This window comes from Callospermophilus lateralis, unplaced genomic scaffold, assembly GCF_048772815.1.
Source record: "Callospermophilus lateralis isolate mCalLat2 unplaced genomic scaffold, mCalLat2.hap1 Scaffold_63, whole genome shotgun sequence".
NCBI classification, from domain to species: Eukaryota; Metazoa; Chordata; class Mammalia; order Rodentia; family Sciuridae; genus Callospermophilus; species Callospermophilus lateralis.
Window position 1 is genome coordinate 6341358 of NW_027514713.1, and position 26261 is coordinate 6367618.

Here is a 26261-nt window from a genome sequence, read left to right on the forward strand (position 1 = left end):
GTTCCAGGAGCTATCATGACATAGCAACATTTTGCAGACTGAAAAAAACCAAATAGTCATGTAATATTTTTCAAGTGGTTAATAAATGCTGATGGGAACACCTTTTACTGACTTATTGGAAATTAGCATGCAACTTGACCAGTGACATCTGGAGTCAACTCTTTCCTTCTTGAAAGATCAATTACACACATCTCCATCCAGGTTCATTTTCAGTGTAGTTTGAAGTTTACATGGGAGAGTATTTAAACTATAGTTTGGCCAACATGTTAAATCAGAGTTTTACCATCCCAATTCCCCACACACATACCAGAGAGCCAATTAGTAAACATTTGCCAGCATTCCATTGATATTTATCAAGCTACCACTGAACCCTAATTTGATGACTTAACATAAGATTTTATTTCTTAATGAATACACATGATTAAAAAAATGAATCAAGAGAAAATTTTATATTCATATGCATCATGAACCTAGAGCATGTGATAGCATCAATTCATTTTCTCTCTGTATCTGGGCTCCAATTTATTTTCTGTGAATTAGCCCAATTCTCAGACAGGTTTTCCCCTTGAGATGAAAGAATTTGCAGGATGAAAGGCATGCCCACTCTTGATCTTCCCAATCACATTCTAAAAATTAGTTTATTTCCTATGCATCTGATTCTGTGGCCAAGTCACAACATTTCCTCTGGAGTTTGGAGGTAGTATCAGCTCCATCCAAAACACAACCTGAGAGTAGAGAGCTCAATGACCTTTCCTCAGAGGGAAACAGGGTTAATTTTAGTAATGGAGGGATTCCGAGTTGCATGGCTACCATAATACCAGATGCTCATCAATTCAGCATGCCCATGAATATTCAGGCCAAACTATAGCATGAAATACTGTTTATCCACCAACATATGGACTTGTGCTGATAATGGTTTTCCAAGATTCTGGGGACTTTTGACCTTGCTACTACATGCAGTTCTTCTAGACTCACAGATTGCCTCTTTCACAAAATGAACATTTTTTTTTGCCACTAACTTATTTGGCTAGGTTCTCAACCAAATTCCTTAGTGTCAAATCTTGTCCACCTGGCATCTTAGACACTCTCTGTGCCACCTAACACACAGTTCTAGAGTAGCATGAACAAATGACAATGACCTGGTTAAAAGAAAAATAAAGGAAAGGGTAAAACATTATTATTTTTTTTTAATGTTACAAAGAGCATAAAAAGAAAAAAAACTGAACAGGAGTTTATATCTTCTGTGGGTTTTCAAGTGATCTGGGGTTTAGCATGAGAAATATTAAATGCAATCTGAAACTTTGAGAAAGAATGTGATTTTATGTTTTCGTCTTATTTAAAATGAACGAGGCTACCAGTTCTCATTTCAGCAACTATATTTTATAAAGCTATGCTTTGCAGGTTGATCCTGCTGCACACATGGATTACTGGAGAGGTACAGCTCAGCTTTCCAGAGCGGGGGAGCATCCCCTTGAGATGCAGCTAAAGAGACAAGCAGAGACAGATAAATCTCTGGCTTTCAACTTATTTTCCTCATCTTCACTTTTCCCTGCTCTTTGAACAGGGTTACATTGCCATCACACATGCCTCATTCTGTCTTGGATGTGGTTTTCATCTTCTTTTGCCCAAGACACAGCTGGTTCACATATTTCCACATCAAGAAGGGACTCCTTTGGTTCTATGCCTGGAGAAATTTCACTGTTACAGAAAGACTGGTTAGTTCTGTATGTCGGATTAATAGATCATCTTTCCAGTGAGCGTACCAATGCAGTTTAAAATGTTCTATCTCAGACCTTGTTTTGGAAGCCCACATATGAATCTGTATAGTCTTTTTACTTATTTACTTATTTATTTACTTATTTCAGTGCTGGGGATTGAACCCAGTGTCTGCTAGGCAGCCATGCTACTACTGAGCTACATCTCCAGCCCTGAATTTGTATGGTCTTTATCTTCAATCTACCCTTTTGACTCATTACCCTAAACCCTGCATTTATTACCATCCCATATTTATTTGTAATTTTCCCCTTTACCACCAAAATATCTCTTTTCTTTTGTTAATCTACCCATCTAAATGGGAACCACATTTTAAAAGCTTCTTGATATCATATAATATACCAAACTTGTCCCATCTCTGCTTACTTGGTCCACAACTGTGACACTATAAGCCATTTTATTTACTTATTTATTTTTATTAGCATAAGCCATTTTAATAATATTCATGGAAGTTTTTGTTTTCTTATCTATTTCCCATTATTATTACTAACCAATATAGTATCCAAAGCAATCTACATACTCCTTACATCTGGGTCCACTACTGTGCATTCCTTGTATACTTAAGGTTACAGTGCTATTTGTTGCTATAATGAACTTAATTCTCTCCTCGATTTTACAACAACTCCATAGACTGTCACATTTTTCCAGACACTGATTTCTTAATTCTTAATTTTCCAACTTAAGTGAATTTCAATGTTGTCTAGATTGTTGGGGGGTGGGCAGGGGATAAATGTGTGTGTGTGTGTGTGTGTGTGTGTGTGTGTGTATGTATATATATATATATATATATATATATATATATATATATATATATATATATATTCCTCCCCCCCATCCATTCATAAGGATTCAATTTATATAGGTATACACACACACACACACACACACACACACACACACACAAATGCTTGGTGGCCTGAGAAAAATCAAAATTAAAAATTTGAACTATAGTTTCTACTAAATGCATACTGCTTTTGTAACCATCATAAAGGTGAAATTAAGTCAAATTATTGGTTATCAGCAATTATTTATTTGTAAGTACATGCCAATACTGAGTATTGCATAGGACTAATCTACATTCCAAGTTTTAAAAAATGTATGCAAAGATGGGCTGGGGTTGTAGCACAGTGCTAGAGCACTTACCAGCATTCGTGAGGAACTGGGTTTGATCTTTAGAACCACATAAAAAATAAATAAAGGTATTGTGTTCATCTACAACTAAAAAAAATTTTAAAAAATGCACACAAGAGAGGCAAGGTAAAATTAAATGCATTCAATATCTAGACAGGTAATTTGGAACATAATTTGGTGTCCGTGTGGGGAGGCAACATGTAGCTCCAGTCTTGTTATTCTTTGGGAATGAAGATATAAAATTGTAAGATCCTTCAATGTTTCCCCCTCCCCGGAGAAGTATGTGCAATCTTTCACTCCTAAATATCAGTGCAAAAAATGTATATAATAAATAGAAAAACAAGTTTGCTTGCTGCTAGCCTGAGTTCTATGCTTTATATAATGTAGTTCTATTTAAATAGGTAGCATTTGTATTAATAGATAAGATGAGACCACTTAGTCCTCCAGGGTCTCTGATATCTTACCCCTAAAATGGATCTAAGATTATACCATATGATTTTTTAATTCATTCAATCCTACCAAGTTCTAAATCTCTGGATTCTCATATGAAATATCATAGTATTTTTATTTGTTCTTTTTTTAAAAAATTCAAAAACTACTTATTGAGCTATTCTTGAGCTAGATGTTAAGGATAAGAAGAAAATGAAACAGATGACTCTTATGAGTCTTTCATCTAGTGAAATAAATGAAAATACATCTCAACTAAAATGAAAAATCAAAGTCTTGATTTTGAGCAATTAATAGTATGATTAAGGACATGAAAACCACATAGATAGGAAAAAGACCTGAGATTCTTTTTCAAAAGCTCACAGACATGAACATATTGCCCATTAGAGGAAGGAGTAATTGGAATAAGACATTATTATTTTTTTTAATGAAAGAAAAGCCTTTAAACCGTTAAAATGGGGCCATTGTCAGAGAACTATGAGGATCAGGCAGCCTGAACTCCAGCAGTGGGAAAGCATTTGGCTAAATTTAGTAAACACAAAGTTGGGACATTGGGACCAAGGCTTTGTCAGAATGCATCAGTCATCTGAGAGAAAAGATGTAAGACGATAAGTCTTTTCATATACTGTAGGTTTTTCAAATGGGAAAATGGGTTACATTTGTTCCTATTGCCCCAAGTTGTAGAATTAGCTTTAATAAATAGAAGATTCTGAGGATAGCTTTCGGGTGTGTAGAAGCAAGTGAGTCTCCCATCTGTTGCACGTGGACAGGTCAGTTCCAAGAGACAGTTTCTCTCACAGAAGATACTAGAGGAGAAGACAGAGAAAGAATAGTGGGGCTAGGAAGAGAGGATATGAGCATTAGAAGGTGAGGTGGATGGTGTGCTGGTCCATAAGTCTTACTGCTCATCAGAACCACCTGGGAAGATTTTTAAACATGAAAACATGAAAAGAGTCTGATTCACTTGGTATACGGGGAGCCAGAAAACTTCTGTTTGGGGCAAGTAATTCCCAGTTATTCTGTTGCAGCCATCTGCCAGTGAAACCACTGGACCTCGTTCTGCAGAGTGCCCCTTTCATGATAAAGATTCTCTAAAATGGCTTTTAAAGCAGTCACCTGGTTTTGATCATGCATATTGTGTGATCAGCTGTGCTGTTTGCATTTTGTTCTTTACCTTTTTTAATGCTTCTCTCTTCCATGGGGCTGGTTCTCATATAGATGAGTAAAATGATGCTTTGTGAGGTTCTATAACAATGGAGTCAAAACACCACTATCCATAGTGCTCAGTCTGTGTTTCTTTGTGCTTATGGAGAGTTGTTCCTGGAATCAGGAGGTATAGGAAAGCAGAAAGGAGGTGTCCCCAGGAATGTGGCAATAACTGAGCTAGTCTTGTGATCCTTCGATCAAGTAAAGTCTTCTACTACAAATATCAATTAATTACATTTCCCAACAAACCACTGGGTACTAATGTGCCTTTTATTATATATGGATAAAAATAATTCAAGAGATGGAGATAACGGGGACGATAAAGTAAAAGGGAAAAGCTTGAGGGGAAAACACATTTCAGATGGAATGATATTTATTTGATTAATGTATTGACTTCCTCCTCATATTTAATGAATAACTGCATTTAGAGCCACACAGAACTTTCTCAAAAGGAACTGTTGAAGCAAGAAAATGTAGCAACTATGTAAAGCAAACCCAATAATGCAAACATACAATCAGTGTAACTGGTTCCAGAGAAAAGGCAAAGCCTGTGGTGTTGAAAAATTCAATTCCTGATTCCCCCTCAGCCACTGAAAGGCAGTGTGGGCACTCTGTAATGATCTTGCAACTGTATTCAACTTTTTAGTTTATTTTACCCTCCAGGATAGGACAATAGAAATAACAAAGTCAATGTTTTCCCATGCAAAGAAGACCACATTTTTCTAAATTAAAATGATCTCTGTGTAAGCAAAGGTCAGTCGAGTCTGGAGTTTTCTTTCTTAATTAACAAATCATGGGCCTCTGTTACTTCCAGTTTTATTTTAATCAAAGAGAGGCCTGCAGATGCTATCAGCAAGGCCAGTGAGGCATGCATTACATTACCAGAATCAGAAACAGCTAGAAGGAGAGCCAGTTATTACCATATGTTTGTACGTGAGCTCACATAGAGATGTTGATAAAGATCTAGATACTCAGAACATATGAAATAGCACTGTCAGTGTATTTCTTGATTTTAAAATAATACTATTCATCCTAGTGGTAAAGAACTTTCCAGAAATAATAATGGGGGCCTTATATTGTATAACATTTTCTGCCCACTCAGGTGTTTTATGTTCTTCTGAAAAAACACTAAGGTCAGTCAGATGGCCTCTGAGATACATACAGTAGAGTCCTTATCTCTCTACCTATAAAAAGGTATCTGCAAGCTATCAGAAGAGAATAACTGAAAATATTGTCAGTAAAAATAATCTGAATGTGTAGAAATTAGTTAGATGGAAGAACTAGAAAAATCTCTTTATAATGGGACAGTAGGAGTAGATATCTATGAAACTTGCCTCAGAGACAAGGTTTACACTTTTAACCACGCCAACAACAGCACATACTCAGTAAATGTCTGTTGAACTCATGGATTTGGCATTTGATTGGCCACAGAAGTTAAAATGATTACTGGATATAGAATCTTCATCGGGGTGTGCTACCTGCTTTTGTAAATAAAGTTTTGTTGAAATACAGCCTATCCTCTTGGTTTGCATTTGGCCAATGGCTGCTTTCCTGCTAAGATGGCAAGGACTGAGACCAGATGACCTTCAAGCTCATAACCTGGAATACTTTCTCATTGAACCCTTATAAAATGCTCACCGGTTGGACATGCTACATGAATGGAATGGTATTGGTACAAACAGAAGAGAAGGTATAGTTTAGGATATAGGTAGAAGGCAGTAGTTTGATTTGACAAGTTGGTTTGTAAATGGCTATTATTGCTATAAGAAAAAATAAATAAAAGAAATAAGAAAATTATAAATTGTATGCTATTAGTATTACATTAAAAACAAATTTCCAGGGAGCTGGAGTCATGGCTCGGTGGTGGAAAACTTGCATGGCATGTGTGAGGCCCTGGGCTTGATCCTCAGCACTGCATACAAATAAAGAAAAGATCCATTGACAACTTAAAAATTTAAAATTACATTTTTAGGCAGTATGGATTTGGTTTTTATTAGACTTATTTTGGAGGGGATTACTGGGGATTGAATTCAGGGACACTCAACCATTGAGCTACATTCCCCATTCCATTTTGTATTTCATTAAGAGACAGGGTCTCACTGAGTTGCTTAGCACTTCGCTGTTGCTAAGGATAGATTTGAACTTGTGATCCTCCTGTTTCAGTCTCCTGAGCAGCTGGGAGTTCAGGCATGTGCCACAGTGCCCAGCTATACTATACTGGACTTTTTAGTAGATTTTAATGTCAAAATCCTAACATCAGATCTCTGATGAACTACAGAAAGCTGATAAAATTTCATTGTCTGGGTTTTGTTTATTTGTTTGTTTTCCCTAGGAATAAACATGGTGATCCAGGCCTGGTGGTATACTCCTATAATTCCAACAATTTGGGAGTCTGAGAGAGGAGGATCTCAAATTTGAGGTCAGCATGGGCAACTTAGTGAGACCCTACCTAAAAATAAAAAATCAAAAAGGATTGGGGATGTAGCTTGGTGGTAGAGTGTCCCTGGCTTCAATCCCTAGTACTGAGGAAAGAAAGAAAAAAAGAAAGAAAGAAAGAAAGAAAGAAAGAAAGAAAGAAAGAAAGAAAGAAAGAAAGAAAGAAAGAAAAAGAGAGAAATAGAGAAAGAAAGAAATAAAGGAAGGAAGGAAGGAAGGAAGGAAGGAAGAAAGAAGGAGGGAGGGAGGGAGGGAAAGAAGGAAGGAAGGAAGGAAGGAAGAAAGGAAGGAGTAAAAAGAAATATGGTATTCTATCACTAAGCATGTCATTTTTTTTTTTTTGGTACCTGGGAGTAAACCCAGAGGTGCTTAATTTCTAAGCCACATCCCTAGTCCTTTTTTATATTTTCTTTAGAGACAGGGTCTCACTCAGTTGCTTAGGGCCTCACTATGTTGCTGAGGCTGGCTTTGAACTCATGATCCTTCTGCCTCAGCCTCCTGAGCTGTTGGGATTACAGGCATGTGCCACTGTGCCCGGTTGTCAAATAATTTTTGAGTATGAAACCTATTTTGAACTTGATATTTGATAATTCAATTTATTGTTCAAAACTGAATGCTACGAATTACTAGTATTCACTCTCACATTAGTAAAGAACAAAATTTCTGTGTTCAAAGACAACATTATAATCATACCAATTCCAAAATCCTTCAATCTGATTATTTGTTCTCTAGAGCCAAGTCTGGAATCAGTACAGTATACATCAGGTTTCAACATGATATAGGGAAATCAGATTAGGCAATTCATGGATGAACACTTCGTGCATAGTATTATTAAGCAAGGTACAAAATGATGAAAGGGAAGAAACAGAATATTAAGTAATGGCAACATAAGAGTAATAACTACAGAAAGCAAGTATCAAAATAAATCTGGTGGAACAAAAAGATGAGGATAGAATTAATTAATCACAATCTTCACTTTTTTAGGAGTCATCCTGTAGAGATGGAACTGAGACCAATGAGGTAGCATCACCCTCTAGTTGCAGCTGTTATCAAAAGAGCTTGGCCAGGTGCGGTGGCACATGCCTACAATCCCAGCAGCTCAGGAGGCTGAGACAGGAGGACTGTGAGTTCCATGCCAGTCTCAGCAACAGTGAGGCACTTATCAACTCAGTGAGACTCTGTGTCTAAATAAATACAAAATAAGGCTGTGGATGTGACTCAGTGGTTGTGTGCCCCTGAGTTCAATCCCTGGTACTCCCCCCAAACCACCCCCCCAAAAAAAAGAAAGAAATTGGAGAATTAGGGATATAGCTTGGTGGCAATGTGTTTGCCTAGCATACCTGAAGCCCTGGGTGTGATCTCCAGCATCACACACATGCACATGCTTGTGCACACGCTTGCATGCACACACACACACACACACACACACACACACACACACACACACAAATACCAGAGCTTGGAGAAGGGACAGATCAGTACCAGGTTCAAGATCTCTCTGGAATAAGTATTGCTCAACTAGTCATCCTCAGGGGCTCATAAGAAGGGTCCCTTCCTATGCATCTGGTACAGATTTTGTTTTGGAGGGTGAGGCTGAAAAAGGTAGCAGATACCAAAAGCGTCCCCTGGTGCCTCTAGAGCCTGCCTTCTATTGGTGGAATGTGAAAGGAAACTATCTGACAGAAAAGAAAAATATTTTCCTATTCAGCCCCAACAACATAACAGAGTAAATAAAGGTAGATGATTAACAGATAGCAAAGCATACCAATTCCCAGTATGCATGGCCTTGAAAGTAGGCTTACTGTCACATTTGGCCATATTTTATATACAATTTAGGAAGAATATATAAATTCAAGCTCAAGGAAAAGAAGGAAGGAATCAATGGGGTATAGTTGTTTGTAGAAGAGGTGTGAGAATAACAATAGAGTGTGTATTTATATTTAGTATAAATGGACATAATATATGTGTCACTAATGGTCTGAGTCCTCTCTGATCCCAGTTAGGGGAAACCGGGTGTGTATGGGTGTGTGAAGGAAGCCAGGTGTTCTGTATATGTGCTTCCTCATTTGCACCACTCTCACAGTATTTGTGCTTAAACCAGGAGTGAAACGTGGGCACACATGTGCCCCAAATTAACTCCTACCAGTTGTTTTGTAATTAAATCACCTTATTAAGTATAAGTCAAAGCAATGCGACAAATCATCACATAGAAAGAAATCAAAAACATGGTACATTAAATATGAGCTAGTGAGAGCTTATTGAAATTAATTTGTAAGAGGTCTTCCTTTTCTAAATGGTTTATCTTTCATAATAAAATAGTTTATGGGCACCAAGGTGCAGGAATCCATTTGCCTGTGCAGTAATAAAAGGGTAGGGCAATTTGTAAAGTTCATGTTATACCTCACTGTTCTCTCTGGATAGTACAAAAAAATATCCCAGAGATGGGAAAATAGTATGCCCTTCACAGGAAATGAAAGGAATCAATAGTGTATTGTGAAATCATTAAATCTTATATATAAACCATGTTCTCTGGAATAAAGGCAAATAGGGAAATGGATTTAACTGAAAAAGGTTTTAAGAGAGAGACATAGGAAGGCAATCAAAGGGCTAGATTTTGAGAGACAATCTGGAAATTGGCAGGCAGGAATTGTGGACTTCTCTCAAGCCTCTGTGTCTACAAATAATTGCATCACTAATTGTCAGATAATCCAGAGCAATCAGGGGGAAGAGGCACAGAAATAATTTGGAATCAAAAGCAAAGATTTACGAAAATGAGACATGTGCTGAAAAATCCTGCTAGTCAGGTTGGAACATGGCTGTCTTGTTAAAATTCAGGTCTTTATCGCATTCCTCAACTGATGAACAACATCAGAGGATTCAAATAAGAAATAAAAGACAGGGAGGAACAATCTTCTCTACAAATTGCAGGTCCTATCTTGAGGTTGAAGAGCTTATTCACATTATATCCCGACAGAGAGAGATAAAGGAACTCAATGCTGAATTGAGTTCCCTTCCTTAGGATACTTACAGTCTCATGAGTGCAAAGAGACTTATATAATGGGGGGAGGGGGTTAAAGTTCCATATTATGTAATAGATGCTGTAACAAAAGCACATCCAGGGTTTAATGGGAACCCACTGGAGGAGTGAGACTGAGATAGCAGAATTCCCTTTCAAAATGGGTCCTCAAGGACGCATAAGTCTTGAAATATGGACAAGGCCTTAGAAGTAGGAAAATGAAGTAATGCCAATATTAATATCAATACTTCACCTTCTAGAGTGCTTATTTGTGAGAGTAACTATGCCAGTATTCTTGCATGCATTACATTCAACCCTATGAGGTTGTCATTGTTATTTTCAGTTTACCGAAAAGAAAAGAGCATGTCAGCATGATCAAGTGGGAACTCAATATTCAGGAACATTTATTGAATTCTAACATTCATGCACTTGACTGCAAGGCCCCTGCCTCTCCCCTGACAAGGGAGGGCAGAGCACTAGAGGCAAATGGAGGCACCGGTGCACAAATCGAGAGCTAAGAATTCTTAGCTGAGTAGGAAAATGAGAATACACTGGTGAGGTAGGAAGGGGTCATATTAGAAGACAATTCAAATGCCACAGTAAAGCGTCTGGGTTCTCAAGTGGAAAGCAAATGAAGATCACTGAGTGACAGTGAACTAGAAGTACGCCATAGTCAGGTTTGCATTTTAGTGAACTTACTCCAGTGGAATTGTGAATAAGTGTATGAGAGCCAGATGAGACCAGGGATAGAGTTCAAAGTCTAAAGGAGCCTCAAGTAAGGAAATGGCAGTAGAATGCAGAGGTGAATCAAGAGTTCAAAGCCATTCAACCATAGACTTGTAGGACTTGTTGAAGAATTGTGCAATGAAAGTATGAAATAGGAGTTTCAAATGCTTCCTCAGTATCGCCATTAGATGACAGTATATATAATGCATGTATCTTTGTATGGAATATAAAGAATCAGGACAGTTTGTGGAGGAAATACCAAGTTAAATTATTTGTTAATTTGGAATTAGAGGGGTTTTTAGGTCATCTATGTGATTATATGCACAGGAATATGTGGGTCTAGGATTCAGCTGAGAGGTGACCCAGAATACGCTAAGACACACCTATTTTACAAACAACAACCACAAAAACCTTTAAATGTTTCATTTATCTTTGAAATTTGCTTTAGAATTTCAGAGGAAAAAATAAGAATAAACTATCTAAAATTATTTAAGGAACGTTAAATAGATGTTCAATTATATGAGAGTTTGTTCTTTATGTTTCATCATCCATATAGATGTTTATGTATAATATAGTCCTATATTTTTGTAGTTATATTCAGATAGAACAAAAATACCACTGTTCAAAAGGGAGCTTTTCTCTGGAATATGTATCTCACATCACTTAACAAGGGTGATAACCATGCAGACGCTTGGAAGAGGCAGGTCCCAGGCTTAGCCCAATTCCACACACGCCAATCATCATAGTTCACAAAAAGAGACCCTTTTGTTCTCTATTTTTTTCACCATGATTTTTTAGTCTGCTTTACTTGTTTTGAAAGCTCAGGATGTTTTTCTTTATTCTAATGAGTATCATCTTACTTTTTAAAGAACAAATATGCTAAATAAACTCTCATCACAATAGCCATAAAGATTCTATTCAGCAAGCTCAGTCTACAGCCCCTTCAACACCCTTATTTTTTAAGGGATCATCATAAAAGATGTTAGGTTCACCACACTGGGCTTTCCTGTCCAGGAGCCCACGGAAGCAAGGCGATGGGTGTAGCCCCTGAAGAGCTCTCATGTACTTTGTTTTATATCCATTTGGACACATCTGGCTCATTGGATAGAAAAAATGTTTCAGTAAAAAAAATTCAGACTTAAGTCTTTCTACCAGCCATCTATTATGTATTTGAACTGAACTGAACTTTAAGTATCACTGACGTTCTGTAGGACCTGTGGTATTCTCAGGCACTAGGCAGCCCAGGATTCACAGCTTTCTACCTCCACAGCAGGGGTTCCCATCTGAGGCAAGCTCTTATGGACCCCCCCCGCCCCCGTAAGTCTGGTCAGCCATCTTGAGTAAGGACATGGAGCGGACACTCTGCTCTCATGTCACCATCTCTCTGTTGGGCTCCCAAATGCTACTGCTCAATCCCCACATCCTCTTTCACAGTCCTAATGTCTGACTGACAGAATTCACAAAGATAAACAAAATATACCTGGTCTCTGCACCCAGGCCACTTCTTCTTCTTGGGTTCTGCTTATTCCCCAAAGGGAATCCACTTTCCCCTTTGGGTCCAAAAAGGAATGGAAACATCCCAGACACCAATCTTAAAGAAGTGCCTTTAAATAAACATGTTACCATGAATCAGAACACTTCCCTTTTACTCCACCCTTATCAGTGGGCACACTTATTTGACGAACATCCTCACTCTGCTATGGAAATCTAAACTTGAACAACCAGATCTAAATGTTTTTAAAGCCATTGCTCTTCAGTGGACAAAATGATTAAAAACACAGAAAATAAACAAGTATTGATGAGTGAATGGAGAAATTAGTAAAATTGTATGCTATTGTGAAAATGTAAAATAGCGAGTCCCCTTTGGGAAATAATTTAGATGTTCCTCAAATAGTAAAATACAAAGTACTATATGATCTAGCATTTCTTCCCCCAAGTATATATACTCAAGAAAAAGGAAATCTAATATCCACACAAAAACCTGAATATGAATGTTTACAATAGCATTATTCATCTGTAAGAGTGGATAAAGAAAATGTAGCATATCCATACAATAGAATATTATTTGGCAAATAAATAAATAAATCCTTATGACATGCTGATACATGCTACAATTTGGACAGACCTGGAAAACATTATGCTAAGTCAAAGAGGATTGTCATAAATGGCCACATATTCTATCATTGCATTTATATGAAATGTCTAGAAGAGATAAATCTATAGACACAGAAATATATTACTGGGAAGTCCTGGGGGAAATGAAGAGATTTGGTCAATGGCCACGGAATGCAGCATTTTCTGCATTTAACTTCACAATTAAAATCTAATTGTGATGGATGCTCCATTGTGTGAATATACTAAAAGCTGTTGAGTTATTCACTTTAAAAGAGTGAATTGTAATATGTGTGAATTATGCCTTAATAAAGCTGTTCAAAAAATAAAGAAAAAAAAAAGGGAGTCTTTAAATTTTCAGAATATTCACTGCAGGTTTCCCTTGAATATTGAATTGCCCTAGTGAATTACACTGATAGATATAATGAAATTAAGTTTATAAAACCTATTACTCTAGGGTAAGGCAAGGCCCTGCAGTGTGAGAATTTAGTGGATTATATTGCCACCTGTGGTCCAGTGGGTCTCTCTCCTAAGAGAAATTCCATAAACCTGTCAGCCTTATTTTCCCCCACAGGACTTTGATGTGAGGCTAATGCATAACCCCAAAAAGTTTTCTTACAATTACCTCCCTGGAACTCAGCCTTCAGTGTCTGCTGATCTTCCCTTAATGGCTTTTGACACAGGTGAAATTAGATAACACTGAAAATACAATCAAGGATGACCCTGAGACCTAGTGGCCCCACCACCAACAGGGCTTTGTTGTCTGAGTGCCTTGTGATTTAAAATATATATATATATATATATATATATATATATATATATATATATATATATATATATATATATATATTGTTGCTGTAACAAAGAGTTAGTCCTTTCTCATCAAATTTGCAGAGTTTTATAATCAGACTATTAACCTTTAAGAAAGACTGTGTGGCTATGCTGGGGAGCCAAAGTGAGGAGACATTTGGGAGATAAGGGGGGATCTCTTACAAGTTAAGTGTCACACTTAAATTACAGAGTGTTAAGCCTATGCAACTGAAAGTCCATCATTTTTTAACCTATAAGAATGAACAGATCTTCGTGTGTGTGTTCGCAAGGGAAGTTTGGCTTCAGTTAATACTGGGTTTTTAAATAGCAAATCTTGGCTTTAATGTCTTATTGGCAATACCTCCACTTACTTCCATACCGTGTTTATTTTGGGCTGCCAAGTGCCAATACAGAACATAAGGACCCTTGGTGTTCCAGGAAACTCTGTCTTTATCACAGTTACAGATCAATCTGTGGACCCAGATCCACACTACCAACTGTAAGTAGACCATCCCTGCCCTAGAATCAAAGTTAATTTAACTCTGATTAAGGTTTGATCAGAGCCCACTGTGGCATCCACATGCCTGTAATCTCAGCTATTGGGAAGGTTGAGGCAGGATCACATCAGCCTCAGCAACTTAGAGAGGCCCTGTCTCAAAATGAAATAAAAAGGGCTTAGGATATAGCTCAGTGGTAAAGTACCCCTGCTTTCAACCCACAGTACCCCCCCCCCACACACACACAAAGTTTGGATTAGAAAAGACAATATGTGCTTATGTCTATTTTCTATCAGATATTTATCCCCAGGTTTTCATTCATTGTCCTTACTCTCTAGTGCAAGACCACCAGTGCACACTGCAGTCAGATCTCTGTGTGCAGGGAGAGGGAGGGTGTGTGTATGTGTATGTGCATGTGAAGAAGCCAGAAGAGGGCAGTTTGCCTAGTCCTGCATTTAGGAAAAATAAAATTATTAGAAGTATAATAATATAATTCATTGATTTTAGAGTCAAAAAATCTGAAATTCAAACTTAGTAGAGGGATGATATAGAAAAAGCACCTTATTCCTCTAATTCTGACTTTCCAAAGCTGAAAATGGCCACAAAGACTGAACCAATTATAGCCTCATGGTAAAGATGAAGAAATGGAATAAGGCATAGGAAATTGTTGTATATATAGGGCAGCCTTTGCTAATAATAATTCATGTGTTCTCTGGGTCCTACCTAGAGGGTTACTCTCTTCCCTGTAGGTGTGGTCTCCTACCTTTGGACTTATTTTCTATCTCTTTCCAGCTGTCTCAAGCCATAGAGTAATTATGGAAAGCTCTGAGTATCCCAAAGTGTGAATTGGGCTTTCACTTTCTGTTCTCTCTGAATTTTCAATGAGATTCAAGCAGCTGACCATCTCAGCTTCAACTCAAAAGCTCAATTACCTGAAATATGCACCCTTGAGCATTTGCAGCTGCCAATGGAGGGAATTTGGGAAATTAGACTGGGAAATTAGACTGGGAAATTAGATTGAAGTAGCTAAATGATGCCAATTCTTATTTTCCAAGCTTCTAGAGACTAAGACCACCATTTAAAGGATTAATATGTAAATGATAAGCATATTGATTCTTCTGAAAGGCTTGTGCAATCAAAAATAAATTTAAAGACCAGACTTTTCCATGTAAATAGCATTTGGTAGGCCTGGCTTCATGAAAACACATCATAGTCTGTCCCATCAAGACGGACAAAAGATGGCACTTGGTAAAGCACAGTAACCTATCTCACTCTCTAAAGGTTAGCTACTTTAATATATCTGTCCCTGTCCATTGCCCAAGGTAGAATGTGCTGCAAAGGTGCACCCTAATCCAGGATGGCTATTTCTGAACCCAACCTTAAGATGCAAATGCAGCTTCCTACTACAGATAGCATGGCATATCATAAAATCAGCTGGTGCTGTCTTTGTGACTCAGAGGCACATCTCCCAGATTTGTTCTTCTTCATTACCAGTAATGTTTCTTCCATAGATTATACAACTATTTCCATCAGCTATTTCCTCTTCCCACTATAACACTTTCCTATCACTGACCCCATTCCTACCACTAATCAAAATAATATCCTAGGAAAGATTTTTGGCATAATCCATTTATCTTTTACAGTAACCTTCAGTGACCTAGGTGAAATCATTGTGAAAACATTAGATTTTCATTATGGTGTCAACTCAGGTAGCAAGAGTCTGAGGCAATTCATTAAGAGAGATTCAGAAACAGCATCTACGCTTAAAGTGGGGTTGTGATGGAAAGGAAAGGGTAGTGAGGATGATGTAATCACCAATTGCTAATGTATAGAATTTAGGTCACATTTGAAGCAGACTTCTAGATGTTCCTGTCTCTACTTGGGGAGAGTTAGGGCATAAGTCAGCATGCCTACCTCAAATGGGACAAGATAAGGAGTTGTTTGCATGTAGCAAGACAAAAGAATACTACTTGTAAAAAAGATACCAGTCCTTAGTTTTGAAGTAAATTCAGAGTGCAAATTTTTCTCTCAAGTAGAAAATTTTATTTTGCACTTCTTTTCTATCATCTCATATACAGTTAACATCTATACAGATTGTAGTATAAGGAATCTCTATATCATTGTGAATTAGAGAGGGCAATGTATGACATTTAGAGTAGGAAATAGCATTCAGTGTGAGTCAACGCTTCTTAGGGCAATGTAGGCAGGTGGGTCTGAGACTCTCCTGCCTCAGTTGATTGATCACAAACATCTGCCTTGGACATAAGAGTACAGGAGTAGAAAAGTTGACATCTTGCATTGGGGATTACTGCTTAGTGAGAAGAGTACCATAGAGTTCTACATCCAGTTCTGACAGATTGTCTGATCTTAGTCAAATCATGTTACCATTTGGGCTTTGACTGATTATAAAAGACTAGAAATACAAATGGATAGAAACATGAAATCTCTTCACTTTTTTTAGACTTTAGTCTAAAAAAATTTGGTCATAATTTCAGACTTTAAAAAGGTGTATGATTTGTACAAATAATTTTCCCAAGCGCTCACCCAGATTCCCTAAATGTTAACAAGTTTCTCTGTCCTATGAACATGCCTAATGGGTTCTCTCACTCCCACTTCCTGTTTCTCTCCTCCCAACCTTCTTTCTGTATTCTATGTGTCTATCTATACATCTCTGTACACACACACACACACACACACATACACACACACACACACACATTTTTAAACACTTAGAAATAAGTTGCAGGGGCTGGGGTTGTGGCTCAGAGGTACAGCACTTGCTTGGCGTGTGTGAGGCACTGGGTTCCAATTTCAACACCACATAAAAATAAAAATATTGTGTCCACATATAACTAAAAAATAAATATTAAAAAAAAATAAGTTGCAGATGTCATGCTCCAGTCATGTCAAAGGAAAGGATTTGTTGCACTCAACTGTCATTTATCTTTAATTGCCTGTAATTTATAAGATTTTTTTAATTTTTTGCTTCCTGACTTTGTCATTTTTGAAGAGCAAAAGTTAGGTATTTTTCAGGCTCTGTCCATCTAAGTTGGGGATGTCTTAAATTTTTTTAAATTTTTTTGTCCTTGTAGATAGACTTCATGCCTTTATTTTATTTGTTTATTCTATGTGGTGCAGGGCCTCACTTGTGCTAGGCAAGGTCTCTACCACTGAGCCACAGAAAAGCTCTGTCTTATATTTTTAATGTCTAGATTGACATCATTGTTGACTGGAATCCTACATAAGGTCTATTAAGTTCAATTCTGCTCTAGATTGTGTGCATGACAATCGTAGGCAAATGATGTAGATTTGTTGCATTCCTGATGTTAACCACGATTACTTGGTTTTAATAATTTGTTCCTTCTTAATTAGTAACTTACAAATAGATGTTTTGAAACCAGGCAATTATACTCCTCCTATATGCTAATATTTCACCCATGAATCGCAGCACCTATTGACAATTCTTTCCTGTAACAATGATTATGGCAACTGCCAGTTGGTAATTTTCTAATTCCATTAGTCTTCTACATTTATGACTTTGATTTGAACTGTAAGAAGGAGTTCTCTTCTTATTTAAGGATTTATATCCATGTGGTCTCATGAATTATTATTTTATTAAGTGGATTAAAATCCTTTACTATCGTTATTTATTTAGATGTGCTCAAATGATTCCAGATTTAGTAAGTGGTTCCTTGCAGACTTGGCATTCTGTGAGTACTTCTTTGCTTTATGGCACAGAATAATATTTTGGGCATATATTGTTTCTGTTCTATCTGTCTCCAAATTCTGCCACTTCTTCAAAATATTTTCATTCCTTTTAAGTGAAAAGTATGGTTAGAAGCCAAAATCTAATTACTGGATGTGTTCATTGATAGGTTCTCTCAGTGGCCAGAGTTAGAAACCCTGGTTATGGTTTATACACTCATACTCCTACATTTATATTTATATGCATTTATCAATAGATCTATATTCATATATGCACCTATACACATATATCTGTATACATACAATAAATGTAACTATGTACACACATACATATGAACATACATGAGAACCAGAAATATCCATCATAGCTATTGATCTACCTGACAATCTTAAGTTTTACTCCAAATTCCAGTCAAATACTAGAGGTATAGAGTCCTTTCACCTCTCCATATTTTAGCTTCCTTCTATGACAATGGAAAACATAGCTCTTAATATCCACACTATATTTGCTTATTTGCCTAGACCTAGAATGTACAGAAAATGTTTTCTTTCTTTTGAACATAATATTTATCGTATATTTTCTTCATTTCTGTTAATATGTAATTGGGGTTTGTCTTTTTTCTTTTTTAATTTATTTTTTACATACATGACTTGGAATGTATTACATTCATTAATACCCATTTACAGCATAAATTTTCGTAACTCTGTATATAAAGTTTGTTCACACCAAATTATGCCAATATACATGTTCTTTTCATCATTATACAAAATATATGTAAGAAGATTTGTAGTTAGTGTCAGCATACCTTATATACAAATAGAGATATGAAAAATTTTGGTATATATGTGTATTAAGAATTGTAATGCAAAAAAGTACAGAAAATGGTTTTAAGTTGCCAACCCATCATGCTAGTTTTATGTCAAACTTCTTAATATTTTATCCCATCACATCTAGACATAGAAAAAGAACTTAGCTATTATGATTTGCTGATATTAAATAGATGAGAAAATTGAGCAGCTGAGTCTCAACTGTCCCATGTCAAGATATATATAAAAGACATATATATGTACACATAAATAGTCACATAGATGTTACAAATTATACTAAGTGATATCTACTTATTATATATATTATGTGTGTGTCATTCCTGGGTATGCAATTGTGACAATAATAAGACTTTCCTACCCTAATGAAATTATGATTTGGAAAATGTATTTTAAACTGTATATATTAATAAAAATGTTAATGAGTTATAATTTAACTTTTTGCACTTTTAGAGGTTACTTGAGGTGATTAGCCTTGTCAGAGAGGTTATTATAAGTATATGTAAGGAAAGGAGCTGAAATGATCTGGAATTAAAGGCCAAGTCGGCACTACTTAGGAGCCATTTGAGGTGGAGGCAAAGAGTGGTCCAGAAAGAAGATACTGTTTCTGAAAGGGAATGGTGAGCATGAGGGGCCTGAGGAGATGTGCAGGTGGTCACACTGAGTGAAAGACAGAGTGGGAGGAGTGGTGGCCCTTAGAGGAACAACTTGGCTAATGGAGGTGGCACTCCCAGTTCAAAAATTTAAATTATCAATCTAGGAAAAAGGGAAAGACAACCATACTTAGTTTTTTAAAGCATACAGTTTAGAAGGAAATTGGAGAATCGTCAAAGCAGGACAAATGTGCATTGAGTAGGCCAATTCAGAAGCTCTTGCAGTAGGCTGGTCTTTTACTATAAAAGTGTGGATGATTGAGAATCTTTAAATATTGAGAATTTAACTATTGAGTTCCCTGCATTAGGGGATGGAGATGAAAAGAGTTGGATAGACATGAGCAATATTCAAGAGGAAAATAGCTGATACATGTAGATCTTTGGGGCATGGAGTGTAAAGGGTCTGTTTTAAGGATAGCACTCAAGTTTGTGGCTTGCAGAGAAAACAATGTATGGTGATTTTGGAGGGAGCCCATGTTTGGGGTAGACATTCAGGTATTTGGACTGAACATTTCAAGAACTTGTGACACTTTTGGGCTGTTTTCTGGGAGAAATAGAAAGTGTGACTTATCAAGTGAGACCAGGAGTTATAGGAGAGGTCTGAGTCAGAAAGACAGGCCTGAGTGTGAGTCACCTGCAAAGGGGTGGCATTCAGAGATGTAGGTGGAAGTGAGATGGAAAAGAATAGAGAGTAGGAGGAAAGAGCAGCTCATCCTGAGGCATGAGGGATACCAGAGTTTAATAACTAGGTCGAGAGAAGTGAACTTGGCAAGTGAGAGAAGGAGAAAACAGAATAGTGTGAGTCATGGAAATTGGCTATAGATTTTTAAAAAATGGTGTCAAGTAGTTATAATGGATGAGAAGAGAAAACTAAAACTGTTAGTTCGGTTTAGTGACATGGAGCCCTTTCTTAACTTTAGTGAAATCTCTGGGAAAAGGTGGCCAGCATTCGAGTCAAAGGAGAGTGGGCCAGGCAGTAAGGAAGGGGTGAGGCGGTGAGGAGGCCTTCTGAGCAGGTTTGGCTACAAAGAAGAAAGAGGGATACTGGAAGTTGGAAAACGTTTCAAAGAAAACATGGAAGTTTGTTCTGGGTTTGAGATTCTAAATCTTCTTCTTCTCCTTCTTCTCTTCCTTTAGATTCTGTGCTTCATCAAACCAGACAGTTGCAAATATCAAGCTGTCACAGGACTAAGTTAAGAGAACCCATCTAGGTTCTCTAAACCCATCATCTCAGGGAGGAAGTGCCTAGGTTGCTGCTGGAAAGGTTCCCAAGCTGTGAAGGTGACATTTATTGATCACTAAATGATCAATGTAAGGGTCTATATTGACCAAAGTGCAGTGCTGGAGAAAATCTCAATATTAATAAATAATGTTGAATACAGTCAGCATTCAAAAGTAACAAACCCACTACTTTATGTGGCCAGTGACTGTGACATTTCTGTTTCCCTAAGTAATCTGTCTCATTAACTGAAGCTGTCTACTTACTTGTCCTTAACTCACTTAATGCTACCACTTGGATAGACACAGACTGCCTGAAACATCTATATTTTTTATGATCTCCCAAGCCCTTCTTCTCTATGGCTCCTTTTGTTTTTATTGAGTGAGTTTTATGGTGGTAAAAAGGTTGCAAACTGAAATTTGTCACTTTCTGGTTAGCAATAATTTAGCATCTAAGGAGAAAAACTGCTAGGTCATTGATAAATGCAGTAGCTCAGGAGCTGATGTTCGAGGCACAAATGGGTTGACTTAAAAGGGACTGATTGTGACTCAGATGTGGAAATTGGGCTGAGAAAGCACTCTGCACTGTGAATGTGAGAAGGAACGAAAAGGGAATGTGGACATCAGGCTGCTGGAAAATATTAGAGCAGAGAGAAAGGAGCACACCCTACTAATACTGTGAACAAAACACTTATCCAATGTTATCAGCCTTCTTGCTAAACACTGCTCAGAGGGCTTTGGAAGTGAAACTCATTTCACAATACCTTATGATTTGTGCAAACATTTTAATTTTTACAAACTTCAGTTTATGAATCTAAAGTCTAAATGAAAATAAGTTAAAAAACCAACTTCAAACTGTGGAGATAGATTTTTTTAAAACTTGGGTCCATGGATCAACCTCTTAAACATGGAATCCATCATTCACCTAGTAACCAGGGTCCTTCCACATTTAGTACCACCTCAAGAGAGAAGTCAGATTATTTCCTCAGAGTTCCTTGTATCCAAAATAAGGAGATTGAACGAGAGAAATGATCTGATTCTATTCAGGGTTAACAGTTTATTCTCTTCTTGTTAGAAACTTCTTCAGAGAGGCTGCTTCGTAAGTCCCTACTAGGGAAAACCAAACCGAAATAGCCTTTTACAACTTAAAGCCAGGATACAAAGAAGACTAAAAAGATGAATAAAGGAATGGTCAAGGCCTGTGTGTACAGTACTGTTTTGCATGTTGTGGAATGTTGTGATATGTGAGGCTCACAGTAAGCAGTCTCTCTGACATCCCTGGATTGAGAACCCCCAAGGAAAGTATAATGCTCAGCTGTTATCAAAAGAATCTTTCCTTAATGTTTTCATTAGTTTTTTCAATGCTGTGGCTAAAGGACCCAACCAGCACAATTGCAGAGGAGGAACACTTTATTTAAGGGCTCATTCACAGTTTCAGAAGTCTTAGTCCATAGGCAGCCAGCTCCACCTCAGGACTTGGGGTGAGGCTGAACATCATGGAGTAAGACTGAGGCAGAGGGAAGCAGCTCACCTGGTGATCAGGAAGCAGAGAAAGATTCCACTCACCAGATCCAAATATATAACCAAAACCACACCTCCAATGCCACACATCTTGCATTGTCTTACATGTGAGATTTGGGGGGACACCTCACATCCAAGCCATAGCACTTAACATATTTGATGCAACTAATGTCTTGATTTTTATCTTTTGGTTTGATTTCCCAATAAATAGGCTCCCTATTTACTTTCCCATGAGAGAATAAACTTGTGTTTTATCAGTAAAATTCCGTTATGAGAGTATTTAAAAGTACAAATATGTCCATACATTTAGTCTTATTTTACTAAGGATTCTGTGACTAAAAAAGTATTTGAGCACAAAAATGCAAGTTAATAATGCAACACATATCTTAGATATTCAAATAGAATTTTTCTGATATTCATGTTTATATATTGAATGGTTGCCTACTATTTATTTGATTTATTTTGTCCTCCCTCAACTTTTATTATAAGCATTCTTTTTTTAAGTCATTCCTTTATTATTATTATTATTATTATTATTATTATTATTATTATTATTATTATTATTTTAGCCAGTTTTTAGTTGCTGTGACAAAATACCTGAGAAAATCAGCTTAGAAGATGAAAGATTTATTTAGGCTCATGGATTCAGAGGTTTCAGTCTACAATCAACTCACCTTATGCATCCAGGAAGCAAAGAGAGACATGGATGGATCGAGAAGGTGCTGGGGAAAAGATACCCTTCAGGGCACACTCCCAGTGACCTGCCCCCTCCAACTGGGCTTTCCTTCTTACAGTTTCTATCACCTCCCAATGATGCCATCAGATTATGAATTGATCAATAAATTAATCCACTGATGAGGTTAGGGCTTTGTGATCTTATCACTTTCCTGATGGTCTCACTTCTGAACACTGCAGCACTGGAGACCAAATCTTAAACACACAAGTATTTGAGGGGACATTGAAGAGGCAAAGTCTGACAGTGTGCAAAAGTGATTTCAAAATTTTACATGCATTTTCTAACACATTAGTACAGTCAATATGCATTAACTCTTACATACTTGACTCTTGCATTTACATTTCTATTTTATTTATTTTTGCTTAATTATTCTGCCTTTCCCCCTTCTTCTCTTCTTGCTGCGTTCTGTAGTCTTTATTGTCTTCTCTTTTTCTTGCCTTGTAAAAATGCCCTGTAAGGGCTGGGGCTGTAGCTCAGTGGCAGAGTGCTTGCCTAGCACATGTAAGGCACTGGCTTTAATCCTTGGCACCACATAAAGAGAAACAAATAAAATAAAGGCATTCTGTCCATCTACAAATACAAAAAAAAAATATTAAATGCTAAGTAAAAAATTTGCTACAAATTTTTTCAAATATTAGTTTTTTTCAATTGCTTGTTTGCTGTGTTTTTCTTCTTTTATGCATTGGACAATTTCAAATAGTAACCATTACTTTTCAAGCTATTTTGCTTTTATTCTGATGATTAAGATGAGTAGTTGGTTATGTTCCCCCAATTTTAGTTTATACTAACTTAAATCTTGTCATGCATGGGATTCTTTTCTTCCCTTCTGTGGTTGATCCATGAATTCAAGAGTTTCTACTGAGAAGTTTTACATTTTTTCTGCCAATAGTGTAGGATTTCTTGGTTCTGGATGAGTCTTGTGTTTATATCTCAAATGGAAATTTCAAACTGATGTGCAGCTCATGAAATTTTGAATCACAAATCATAATGTGGTTCAGGCATCAGTAAGAATTTTCTGCTTCTTTCTTGAAAGATCTTTTTATTTAAATACTATTACAAGTACTGGTCATTTCAGCAACTATTAAGATAGAAATTATTTTCATCAGTTCGGCAAAGGCAGAGGATAAATACTAGAAATAAATCAGCCAAGGCTATTAACAATCTGATAAAAAGAAATTTAAGTAGAGTTTAGTTGAATTTTCTAATTTTTAGTTGCACTATGTTTTTAAATATCTATTTATGAAGTCATGACATCAGTTAAAGCTGCAGACAGCATATGGTAAAGGATGAAAATGAAAGTAATTAATTAAAATTTTAGTAAAGTGTAGAAAAAAAACACACAAAAAATGTTTTTTGCCTTTTGATCTGGTAGTTCTACCCTAGGAATTTATTCTAAGAATATAATTAGAAGACTATTCAAAGGTACAAACATAGGAATATTAATCATATCATTGTCTATAAATATTGGAACATTTTCAATTATCTTAAAGGTCCAACAGTAAATAATTGACTAAATAAATTATAAAATAGCTACACAATGGAATATGTTAAAGCTATTAAAATAATTTATATAAATGCATTTATTATACATTAATATTTAGTTAGCTTTAAAATTGGTGTTTTACAAATTTTAATTGATATTGTATCAGTCCATTATGAAAGAAAAAATTATATAGAGAAATGCATGTTGAGTATTATATATGAATATCATAGAGCTTATTTTAGAAGGTGGATTTATGAATAATTTTTATTTTCTTTTTCATGTTTATCTTGAATTTTTAATATCTCCCATATACCTGATAATTACAAAATGAAATACTTTAAAGCCACAAAGTACATATTAATACAAAATTCTGAATGTCTAAAATATTTTTCTGAGTCAAATTTTGCTAGAATTACTGCTTAGAATTGGCTAATAAATATGAAACCTAGTATCTCATAATTTGTTTTTTTCCCCAACAGAGAACCACTTAGTCAAGCTAAATGTGATCTTCTGAATAATTCATAACTTGATTTTTTATGTGTGTGCTTCCCTGCTGGGCCCCATATATCATCCATGGTCTGTAAAAAATTGAAAAGAAAACAGACAATGACCCCCTTTGGATGAACTGTCATTTTCATTCTCATCATGGATTGTTCTGTGCCTGTTCAAACGTCTTTCCTGACACAGCAAATGTTTAAGGGCTCCATCTCTGAGGTTCTGGTTACAAAAAGTATTCTTCTTTAAGTCTACTCCACCATCAAATATGACCTAGTCACAAGGAAGAAATACAACACTCTTGCAACCAACTGCCCAGCGAGAACTTTGTCCCTGGAATGGAGACTGGCCCTCAAGCCCTGTGAATACCCATTTCAGGGTGTGTGACTGTGAGTGAAGTCCTGCTGAGAGTCTCAGATCTCTCTCAGACCAATGTGGAGAATGCTGGATACTAAAGGCCAAATGTGTGGTACAAAACATGCACCATTAACTGCAGCAAGTTAATTCCTTAATTATAAAGTCTCATATTTAATCAATTTGTATTGAACTTTATTGTGTTGTGTTGAATTGAACTCATCTGTGTTAAATGTCATATAGGAGCCCACAGATTAACCTTAAAATGAATCATTTCATAACAGTGAAAAGGCTGGGACATTAAGAAAATTTCTCTTCTCCTTTGATGTTCCTTTCTTACTTTCTATTTTGTCATCCCCTACATTCAAATTAGGCAAAATGCATATTAGGGCATTTATGTCTCCCACCCCTGAACTTTTGCTCATGCTATTTATTCTGCTCCAAATGTCTCCCTTTCCATATTGCTCATGTTGATTCTGGCTACCAAGCATTGCCTCCCAGAATCACTGCTTGATGCTTGTGTTTCCACACGTAGGCAGGTGTCTTTTCTTGTCAGAGAAGTGGCTAGTCTGACTGCTGTGACATGTGCCCAGTGTAGGTGGAACCCAGCGGATGCTGGTTGCATTTGTGAAGCAGTGGCTACATTCCAACATGCAGCTCAGAAGGTGTCTGGAAAGCACACTTTAAAATCTCTTAGTGTTTATTTGGAACACACATTTTCTTCTTCATTTGAGGCTAAGCCTTTTGAGATCAAAGATTGTATCATTGCTATCTCTGTACTTTGCCTCTTTTCTCTAAGTGTTTTTCAACATCAATTGGGAATTCAATACAAATGGATTAAATGCAAGATTTTATACATTAATGAGTTAATTGCCATGGTGCATGTTTTATACCACTCATAGGACCATGTTCACATGTTGCGGTGTATTATCTTCAAGTTCTTTTCTTTTTATTGAACAGTAAATCAATGGAAGAAAATCTGTATCTTGGGCATATTTATGCCTGATTTATCTTTTTTCATTTCTGTGTGTGCAGCTGAAGGACTAGCACTATTAACTCATCATATATTTGTTGAACAAATGAATAAATCTCGGCATTGCCAGACATTTTCATATCT